The sequence below is a fragment of the Cebus imitator genome, unplaced genomic scaffold (genome assembly GCF_001604975.1).
Source record: "Cebus imitator isolate Cc_AM_T3 unplaced genomic scaffold, Cebus_imitator-1.0 Scaffold3, whole genome shotgun sequence".
In the NCBI taxonomy this organism is placed as follows: domain Eukaryota; kingdom Metazoa; phylum Chordata; class Mammalia; order Primates; family Cebidae; genus Cebus; species Cebus imitator.
The window spans coordinates 11,072,808-11,082,381 of record NW_016107318.1 but is presented as its reverse complement, the minus strand read 5'-3'; the positions used below and the strand labels follow the sequence as shown (position 1 = coordinate 11,082,381).

Here is a 9,574-nt window from a genome sequence, read left to right as displayed (position 1 = left end):
TTTTTTTTGAGATGGATTCTCATCTGTTGCCCAGGCTGCTGGAGTGCAGTGGCAAGATCTTGGATCACTACAACCTTCACCTCCCAGGCTCAAACAATTCTCCTGCCTCAGCTTCCCAATTAGCTGGGATTACAAGCGCCCACAATCATGCTTGACTAATTTTTTTTTTAAGTAGAGACAGGATCTCTACTTAAAAAAAGCAAGAGGATCAAGGAGGAAAATAATAAAGAATCCTTGCTGTCAAGGAGAAAGGGGATTGGCCTTGATCAGTGGCAAATTTAAAAAGGACCACAAAATTTAACTTCTCCTTAGAAAATAGGAAAGGAGATAGTGAAGTCAAGGGAAAAGCAACAGTTAGTATCTGGATTTAAGTCATGACCTTCCTAGTCCTAGGAGAATTTGGGCCAGGAGAATTTCCTAATCAATGGCTATACTCCCCACTTCTAGTTCTCTGGGCCATGTTTAACAAATGTAAATCTCAAGCTTTGGTATGGATGAGAATCACCAAAGGGCTTCTAAAACACAGATTGCTGCCCCCTCTTCCCACTCCACCCTATAGTTGCCAATTCAGTAGATTGGAGTAGGTTCCCAATAACTTACATTTTTAACAAGTTCCCAGGTAAGGCTGATGCTGCTGATCTGGGAGCAATACTTTAAGAACCACTAGATTAATGATGTCAAACCTGCCTGATGAGAAGAATCACCTTGAAGGAACTTATTTTAAAAAATGCAAAATCCTAGGCCCCATGCCAGACTTTCTGATCCAACCTCCAGGGAAGCAGCTAGAATTTTCTGTTTCAACAATCCCTACCTGATTAGTATGATTAGGCAAGTTTGGAAAATGCTACACAAATCTCTTTGAGTTCCCTTTTTTAGCGTCTTTCATTTTTCCATTTGATTCCAATGAATTTTGCAATATGGCAGTAGCTATGTGATGAGTTAAGAGTAGCACAAGTACTAGGTTCTGAACCTGAATTTCCTGATCCCACTGGCTGACCATAGTACGCTGCTTTTTCTTTTCAGGAACAGGTGCCTTGGGAGATGGTCTTCCTTAATCCCAACTGGCCCTGGTATCATGATGTAGTCCAGAGGCCACTCGGAAACAGACTCAGATGATGTAGCCTTCGCTGGTAACTCTCTGCTTATCTTTCACTCTTTCCTATCTTACAACATGCATATTTTAATCTGAATACTAACCATGGCTCTAGCCTCAGGCTGTTGCTGCTTAACTTTGAGAGTATTTATGGATGAGTTATGCTCTACAAGTTTTATTTCAAAACCGCTTTCTTGGTTTTTTGGCAGGAATATTCTTGCTGGGACTTGCAGAGGAAGTCCCATTGGTTCAGCAGATGGCTAATGGTAATTGAAGTTAACTCTTTAGAGAACAATTAGAGATTTGCAAAAGGATTGTAGTAAAATTGCTTGGGGGCCCCATCATTGCCCATCTGCTGCTTTTGAGAACACATAATTCCTGTCTCTCAGATCCAGCCACAAACTCAAAGTTGAGGCATCCTGTAAATGGCTTTCTCTGGACCAACTTTGCCTTCTGGGGATTTGTAATGGTTCTAAAAATAGTGACCTGACACACTTTAGCTCTCATTTTTGCAGCAGCATTGCAAGTAGATGTTACTCTATTTTACAAATAAGAAAACTGAGGCCAAGCAAAATCAGATATCAAGTCTTGAAGATTATACAACTGCCTCACACCAGTCAGGATTCAAACCCACAGCTACCCAACTTCCAAGACTGAGCTGCTCCTCCAAGATGACTCTGTTCTACTTTTGAAGAAATGCAGGGTCAGTTTTGAGAGCAAAATTTTCATTTGTTATTTTTCCTGGAGTTTCCAAGATTGTGCTTAAAATTCTACCAAGTGAGATAAGGTTATGACACTCATCCTTAGTTTTGTTTGCTATCTCAACAGGATTCTGTGTGCCTTGAGTCTAAATATAAAATTAGTTCTGTCTGTGACAGGAAAGCCATCAACTGGACAGTGTATTAGTTTGTTCCCACACTGCCATAAAAGACATACCTGAGACTGGGCAATCTATACAAAATGAGGTTCAATTGACTCACAGTTCCATATGGCTGGAGAGGCCTTGCACTCCATGGTGGAAGGTGAATGAGGAGCAAAGTGATGTCTTACATGGTGGCAGGCAAAGGAGTGTGTGCAGGGGAGCTCTTCTTTGTAAAACCATCAGATCTCATGAGACTTATTCACTATCATGAGAACAGAATAGGAAAGACCTGCCCCCATGATTTGATTACCTCCTATCAAGACCCTCCCACACATGGGGGAATTATGGAAGCTACAATTTAAGATGGGATTTGGGTGGGGACACCGCTGAACCATATTATTCCACTCTTGACCCCTCCAAAATCTATGCCCTCATATTTCAAAACCAATCATGCCTTCCCAACACTACCCTAAATTCTTAACACATTTCAGCATTAACTCAAAAGCCCGCAGTCCAGTCTCATCTGAGACAAGGCAAGTACCTTGTGCCTATGAGCCTGTAAAATCAAAACCAATTTAGTTACTTCCTTGATACAATGGGGGCACAGGCATTTGATAAATACACCTATTCCAAATGGGACAAATTGGCCAAAATGAAGGGGCTGCAGGCCCCCTGCAAGTCCAAATTTCAGTGAGGTCGTCAAATCTTAAAGCTCCAAAATGATCTCCTTTAACTCTGTGTCTCACATCCAGGTCATGCTGATGCAAGAGGTGGGTTCTCATAAGCTGGGACAGCTCTGTCCTTGTGGCTTTTAAGGGTATAGTCCCCCTCCTGGCTGATTTCGTGGGCTGGCCTTGAGTATCTGAGGCTTTTCCAAGTACATGGCACAAGCCTTTGGCAGATCCACATTCTGGGGTCTGCAGGATGGCAGCCCTCCTCCCACATCTCCACCAGGCAGTGTCCCAGTGGGGACTCTGTATCAGGGCTCCAACCTCACATCTCCCTTCCATACTGTCCTAGCAGAGGCTTTCCAAGAGGACCGTGCCCCTGAAGCAAACCTCTTCCTGGACATCCAGGCATCTATATACATCCTCTGAAATCCAGGCAGAGGCTCCCAAACCTCAATTCCTGGCCTCTGTGCACCTGCAGTCCCAACACCATGTGGAAGCTACCAAGGCCCAAGACCTACACTCTCTGAAGGCAGTGCCTGAACTGTACCTTGGCACCGTCTAGCTATGGCTGGAGCAGCTGGGACCCTGGGCACCAAGTCCTGGGCTGAACGCAGCAGGGGCACCCAGGAAACCATCCTTCCCTCCTAGGCCTCCAGGCCTGTGATGGAGGGGCTGCCAGGAAGGTCTCCAACATGCCCTGGAGACATTTTCCCCATTATTTTAGTGATTCACATTGGTCTCCTGGTTATGCAAATTTCCGCAGCAGGCTTGGATTTCTCCCCAAAAAATGGGTTTTTCTTTTCTATTGCATGGTCAAACTGCAAATTTTTTAAACTTTAATGCTCCATTTCCTTTTGAACATTTTGCTACCTACAAATTTTTTTCCACCAAATACCCCAAATCATCTCTCTCAAGTTCAAAATTTCACATATATCTAGAGCAGAGCCTAAAAGCTGCCAGTCTCTTTTCTATTGCACAGCAAGTGTCACCTTTGCTCCGGTTCCCAACAGGTTCCTTATCTCCTTCTGAGACCACGTCAAACTGGACTTCATTGTCAACATTACTATCAGCATTTTGGTAAAAGCTATTCAACAAGTCTCTAGGAAGTTTCAAACGTTCATACATCTTCCTCTCCTCTGAGCCCTCCAAGTCTCTAGGAAGTTCCCAACTTTCCCACATTTTCCTATCTTCTGAGCCCTGCAAGGTGTTCCAACCTCTACCTATCACCCAGTTCCAAAGTTGTTTCCACATTCTCAGGTGCTCTTTACAGCAGCCCCCACTCTACTGTACCAATGTACTGTATGTCTGTTCCCACGCTGCCAACAAAGACAAACCTCAAACTGGGCAATCTATAAAGGAAAGAGGTTCAATTGACTCACAGTTCCACATAGATGGGGAGGCCTCACAATCATGGCAGAAGGTGAATTAGGAGCAAAGTAATATCTTACATGGCAGCAGGCAAGAGAGCATGTTCAGGGTACTCCCCTTTATAAAACCATCAGATCTTGTGAGATATATTAACTACCATGAGAACAGCCAGAAAAGAACTGCCCCCATGATTCAATTACCTCCCAGTGCGTCCCTCACATGACAGGTGGGAATTATGGGAGCTACAATTCAAAATGAGATTTGGGTGGGGACACAGCCAAACCATGTGAAGCAGTTATTCAGAAAGTGTGACTAATTACCAGTTTTAAGTAACAGAAGGATAGTTTCAGTCTTAAATTATTTTGAATTATTATTTTTGCTCAAACTTTCATAGTTGATTGTTGCATATCTTCTTTCTGTACTTTCTTTCTCCAGCAAGAATTTATTTGGTACCAGCTCTATGCAATACACTGTGATAAACACACCAGAAGTAGAAGTGAGAAATATGGTTCCCATCTTGGTTAGCAAAGAAGATGGACAAATAAACCCATAAATTAAATACAGAAAAATGTTTTCTCAAGGAAGGAGGCTTCTTGAAGGAAGTAGTACTTCAGTTGAAACGTGAAAGATGAGTGAGGGTTAGTCACGTAGAGAAGGGGAGAAGGGAGCATCCAGTGTAAACAGAACAGCATGTGCAAAGCGCATAAGAGAGCAGGTAGGCATTGCTGGAAAGCAAGACGGATGTAAAAAAAAAAAAATCAGAACCTTGCAGAGACTGGGTTGTAGAAAGTTCTGTGGACTGAGTTTAGTTGTTTTAACTTTATCCTGAAAGTCACAGGAAAATATTAAAGATGTCTAAAAAAGAAAAATCAAAGAGATTTTCATTTTATTAACAAAATATCACTTTGGCAGCAGATGTGGAAAATGATCAGAGGGGCCAAGACCAGAAGAAAGACACCTGTTACTGAGGCAATGCAGATGGGAAGACCCAGATGTAGACCATGGCAGTGAAGATGGAGGGGCAGAATTGAGAAATACGTATAGAACTAATGGAACTTACCTAGAAAGGAGATTAACTCAATCCTTTTTCTTCCTTTTCCAAAGTTTTTAAAAGACTATGACTATCTTTTCCCCATTTCCTCCATACTTAGTATGACATTCAGCTAAGTTTGCTTGAATACCTATGTCTTATTCTTTACAAACACCACCAAGCAGCAGCACCTCCCGACCACCACAACAGCAGCAAGTGTTTATGGAGCACCTCTTACTAAATCGTACTTTGTCCAGTTTTGTGACAAATGTACATTCCTCTCTGCTTTACTTTTGCACTATCCTGTATTTTTCATGGTTCTGTGGTTTAGTGTGTATTTTCTTTTGCTCTTCCAGGACCATAGGATTTCAGAGCTTATTATTTAAGTTCTCCGGTTTTTGATATGTACTTGGAAAGTTATTTTTTACTACTTTCTCAAAGTAAAGCTCCACAAATATCTCTTATGTAATTCCAATGCATCTAAAGAGATTTAGCATTTGAGTTTTAAGTTAAATCAATAAACTGATTAAAGCCATAATTAGCAATCACTAACTTTTATACAGAAATAAACTGAAAACTATTATTCATTTACTAAGGCTCTGGTGTACTTATTTCTGTAAAGAGAACACTATACTTTCCTCAAATAAGTAATAAAATGTATATTTTCTCCTGTTCTCATGTGTACGAATTATGTTCATTTTATGGTACAGGCTATACATCTTCTGCAATACCTTCATCTGCCTGTAGGTGTAAAGGTAAAATTCAACTCCTATGTCAAGGTAAGAAATTATATAGCTGGCTAAAAGTAGTTACTTCAGTGTATACTGTTCGGGTGATGGGTTCACCAAAATCTCACAAATCACCGCTAAAGAACTTATTCATGTAACCAAATAACACTTGTTCCCCCCAAAACCTATGGAAATAAAACATTTTTAAAAATGAATATAGAAAAATAAGTTATTTTAAATGAAGTCTTATATTTATATTTTTTTCATTGTTTACATTTATTCCTTATTTCATCTTAAAAAAAAAACAGGATACATGTGCAGAACGTGCAGGTTTGTTACATAGGTATATATGTGCAATGGTGGTTTGCTGCACCTACTGACCCATCCTCTAAGTTCCCTCCCCTCACCCCCAACCCCCAACGGGCCCTGGTATGTGTTGCTTCCCTCTTTGTGTCCATGTGTTCTCAATGTTCAACTCCCACTTATGAGTGAGAACGTGTGGTGTTTGGTTTTCTGTTCTTGTGTTAGTTTGCTGAGGATGATGGCTTCCAGCTTCATCCATGTCCCTGAAAAGGACATTATCTCATTTTTCATGGCTGCATAGTATTCCATGGTGTATATGTACCACATTTTCTTTAGCCAGTCTATCATTGATGTGTATATGTACCACATTTTCTTTATCCAGTCTATCATCTGGGTTGGTTCCATGTCGTTGCTATTGAAAATAGTGCTGCAATAAACATACATGTACATGTGTCTTTATAGTAGAAGTATTTATATTGTGGGGAGTATATACCCGGTAATGGGATTGCTGGATTAATTGATGTTTCTGGTTCTAGATCCTTGAGGAATCACTATTGTCTTCCACAATGGTGGAACTAATTTCCACAATGGTGAAACCTCATTTCTTTTTCTTAACAGCAGTCATGCCATGTTCAAAAAAATACAGCTGATTTCTTCAAGAAGTCTACAACAGACTTCCCTGTACTACTTAAATTTAAAGACTGAGCAAAATGGCACAATATCAAAGAAGAAGTGTAAATAGAGAACCAGCTGCCAACTAAATGCCACCATTACTCAAAGTGTGATATCACCTACTTTTTTTAGTCATCATTCATGTATATTACAGTCTGGTCCACCAAGACTATTCGTCACATTTTTACTGAGCAATTTCTATGTGCTAGCACTGACTGTGCTAGACTCTGTAGTTACTTTAAGTCCTGCCCATAATAGCATACAATGTGGTTGAGTATTTAAATAAAAATACAGAAGCTCTTAAAAATATATATTGTACAAATTATTTTAAAGTAAAAAAATTCAGAGAATGAAAATAAAGTCAAAAATCTAGGATGAGCTTAGAAACATTTTGAATTAATAAAATAGTCAATAAGGCTGGATTAATGAAAAATGAGCACAAATATTTTTAAGACAGCAATTAGATACTTCCATAGTCATATAACTAAAAATATAATGAGAAAAGTATATTTTATACAGCTCCTTAAGATACCTGCATAGTGACAATTAGCTTAAGAACTGGTTTCTTTGAAATGTGCTTCCAATTACTGAGGGTGTTGAAAAACTTCTCTTAATTCGTTTGTCTGATTTTCTATTTCATTATTTAATTTTTAAAAATATTTTTGTAGATACTAAAAACACAGATCCAATAACTCTGTCTGAATTTTCATATATTCTGTGAATATATTTTATTGTGTAAAAGATAATGACTTTTCTCCTCCCTCCTTGGGAGAACTTAGATAAATATACCTCATGATGGAAGCCAAAGCTTCTAAACACAATATTCTCTGTTCTCTTACCTATCACTGGCTCTAAGATCTCAGCATGGCTTGGCACACCTCTTCACATTACCCTGGCCCAAACTGTCTTGGGAACAGCACAGCTGGGTTTTTTGTTTATTTGTTTGTTTGTTTTCTTTTATGCTGGGTTGCACTGATCCTGAATGAAAGCACTAATGCTTCAATAGGATAGGGGTTGGGGTAGGCAGCAGTTCATTTCTTCCAAAGCAAAAGCTGTAAGTTTAGAAGTACACTGAATATGTTCTATGTATAATCAGGACTCATGTCTATACAGCCCACTTAAAGCATATTAATGTTATATGTTTTTTTACATGTGTATCCCACAGAGATTTATAGTAGTTGCTATAATTACAATAAAACTGTAGATCAAGCATCAGTTCTTCACAAGTAACTTTTTTTTTTTTTTTTGCCAAGTTCCTAAGGATCTTACTTTATTTGGAAGTTTAGCTCTATCTTCACTATAACCTTGTTACGTAATGATGAGAATTTGTGTTTATTGAAAATAATAATGAAAATGAAGATAAAAACATTTGTTAAAAATCAGTGTTTTGCTGAATCATGACCCAGAGTATTTGAGTACACATATAATATAACATTATTTTCAATGAATTTAGTATACAATGGCTACATTTCTGCAGATTATAAACAAAAGTGTTCTCTGTACCTGCTCAATTTTGCTGTGAATCTAAAATTACTCTAAAAACTAAAGCCTATTTTTTAAAGTATTATATATATATATACTGATATGTATACATAGATATATAGTTTCTCCACATCAGATTTTAAACTAATTGGACAAAGGTAAATCTCATTGTATGAGAAATATCTTTGCCAAATAGTCATTATTTTTTGAACTTTTCAATTGTTTTATTACTTATTACTTTAACAAAAACGGCTTTACTAAACATGCTATATAAAACTTCCTGTGGGCTGGGCATGATGGCTCACACTTGTAATCCCAGTGCATTGGGGGATTGAGGCAGGTGGATCACTTGAGGTTATGAGTTCAAGACCAACCTGGCTAACATGGTGAAACCCCATCTCTACTAAAAATACAAAAATTAGCTGGGAGTGGTGATGGACACCTGTAATCCCAGCTACTCAGGAGGGTGAGGCAGGAGAATTGCTTGAACTGGGGAGGAAAAGAGCAAAAGTACTTAAATTTTCAAGGCCTGAGGATGAGGTGAGATCTGAACATGTGGGAAGTGGGTAGGTTTTCCATGGACAAAAATTATCATAAGGTCTTGTAAACAAGAATAGCATCCAAATGTTTCGGGCTGGTTCTGTTCATGACATTTAAACCCACACAGTCAGAAAACCAGTTTATAGCTGAAATTGAGATTCATATTAAATAGGTAGAGATAAGTCTGGGTAAAGAATTAATCATAGTAAATGCTTTCTGAGGATCTATTGTGTAACACTTATTTTACCTATAGCATTGGCTTTGTGCTGGTTAAGACCATTTCAACTATAGGTTTAGAAGAAAATAGTTATAATTTACAGCTAATTCACAACTGGTTCTGCTATTTAAGAAGGACTCTACTGTCTGGGTGTGGTGGCTCATGCCTATAATTCCAACACTTTGGGAGGCCAAGGTGGGTGGATCATTTGCGGTCAGCAGTTTGAGACCAGCATGACTAACATGGTGAAACGCCCTCTCTACTAAAATATAGAAATAGCCAGGCGTGGTGGCAGTTGCCTGTAATCCCAGCTACTTGGGAGGCTGAGGAAGGAGAATCGCTTGAACCCAGGAGGCTGAGACTGCAGTGAGCTGAGACTGTGCCACTATGTTCCAACCTGGGCAACAGAGTGAGACTCTACCAAAAAAAAAAAAAAAAATCAAAAAAAAACTAAATATAAACATGAATGACTCCTGGATGAAAACTCCAGTGACTCCTTAATGTGACCCCAGAATATATGAGATAGTAAAGAATGTAAAATTTTCCCTAGTGTCAGATATATTTAAATTATAGGGTAAGATTAAACCCCCATGTACTGTACTCGTCAC

The 9,574-nt window shown here is 39.1% G+C and overlaps 1 protein-coding gene across 1 annotated transcript in view; it reads right to left on the bottom strand.

Annotated features, from left to right (window-relative positions):
* PTGER3 (prostaglandin E receptor 3) overlaps nt 1-9,574 on the bottom strand; it is a 199,847-nt gene that overhangs the window by 107,541 nt on the left and 82,732 nt on the right. The gene's annotated exons all lie outside the window — the stretch shown is intronic.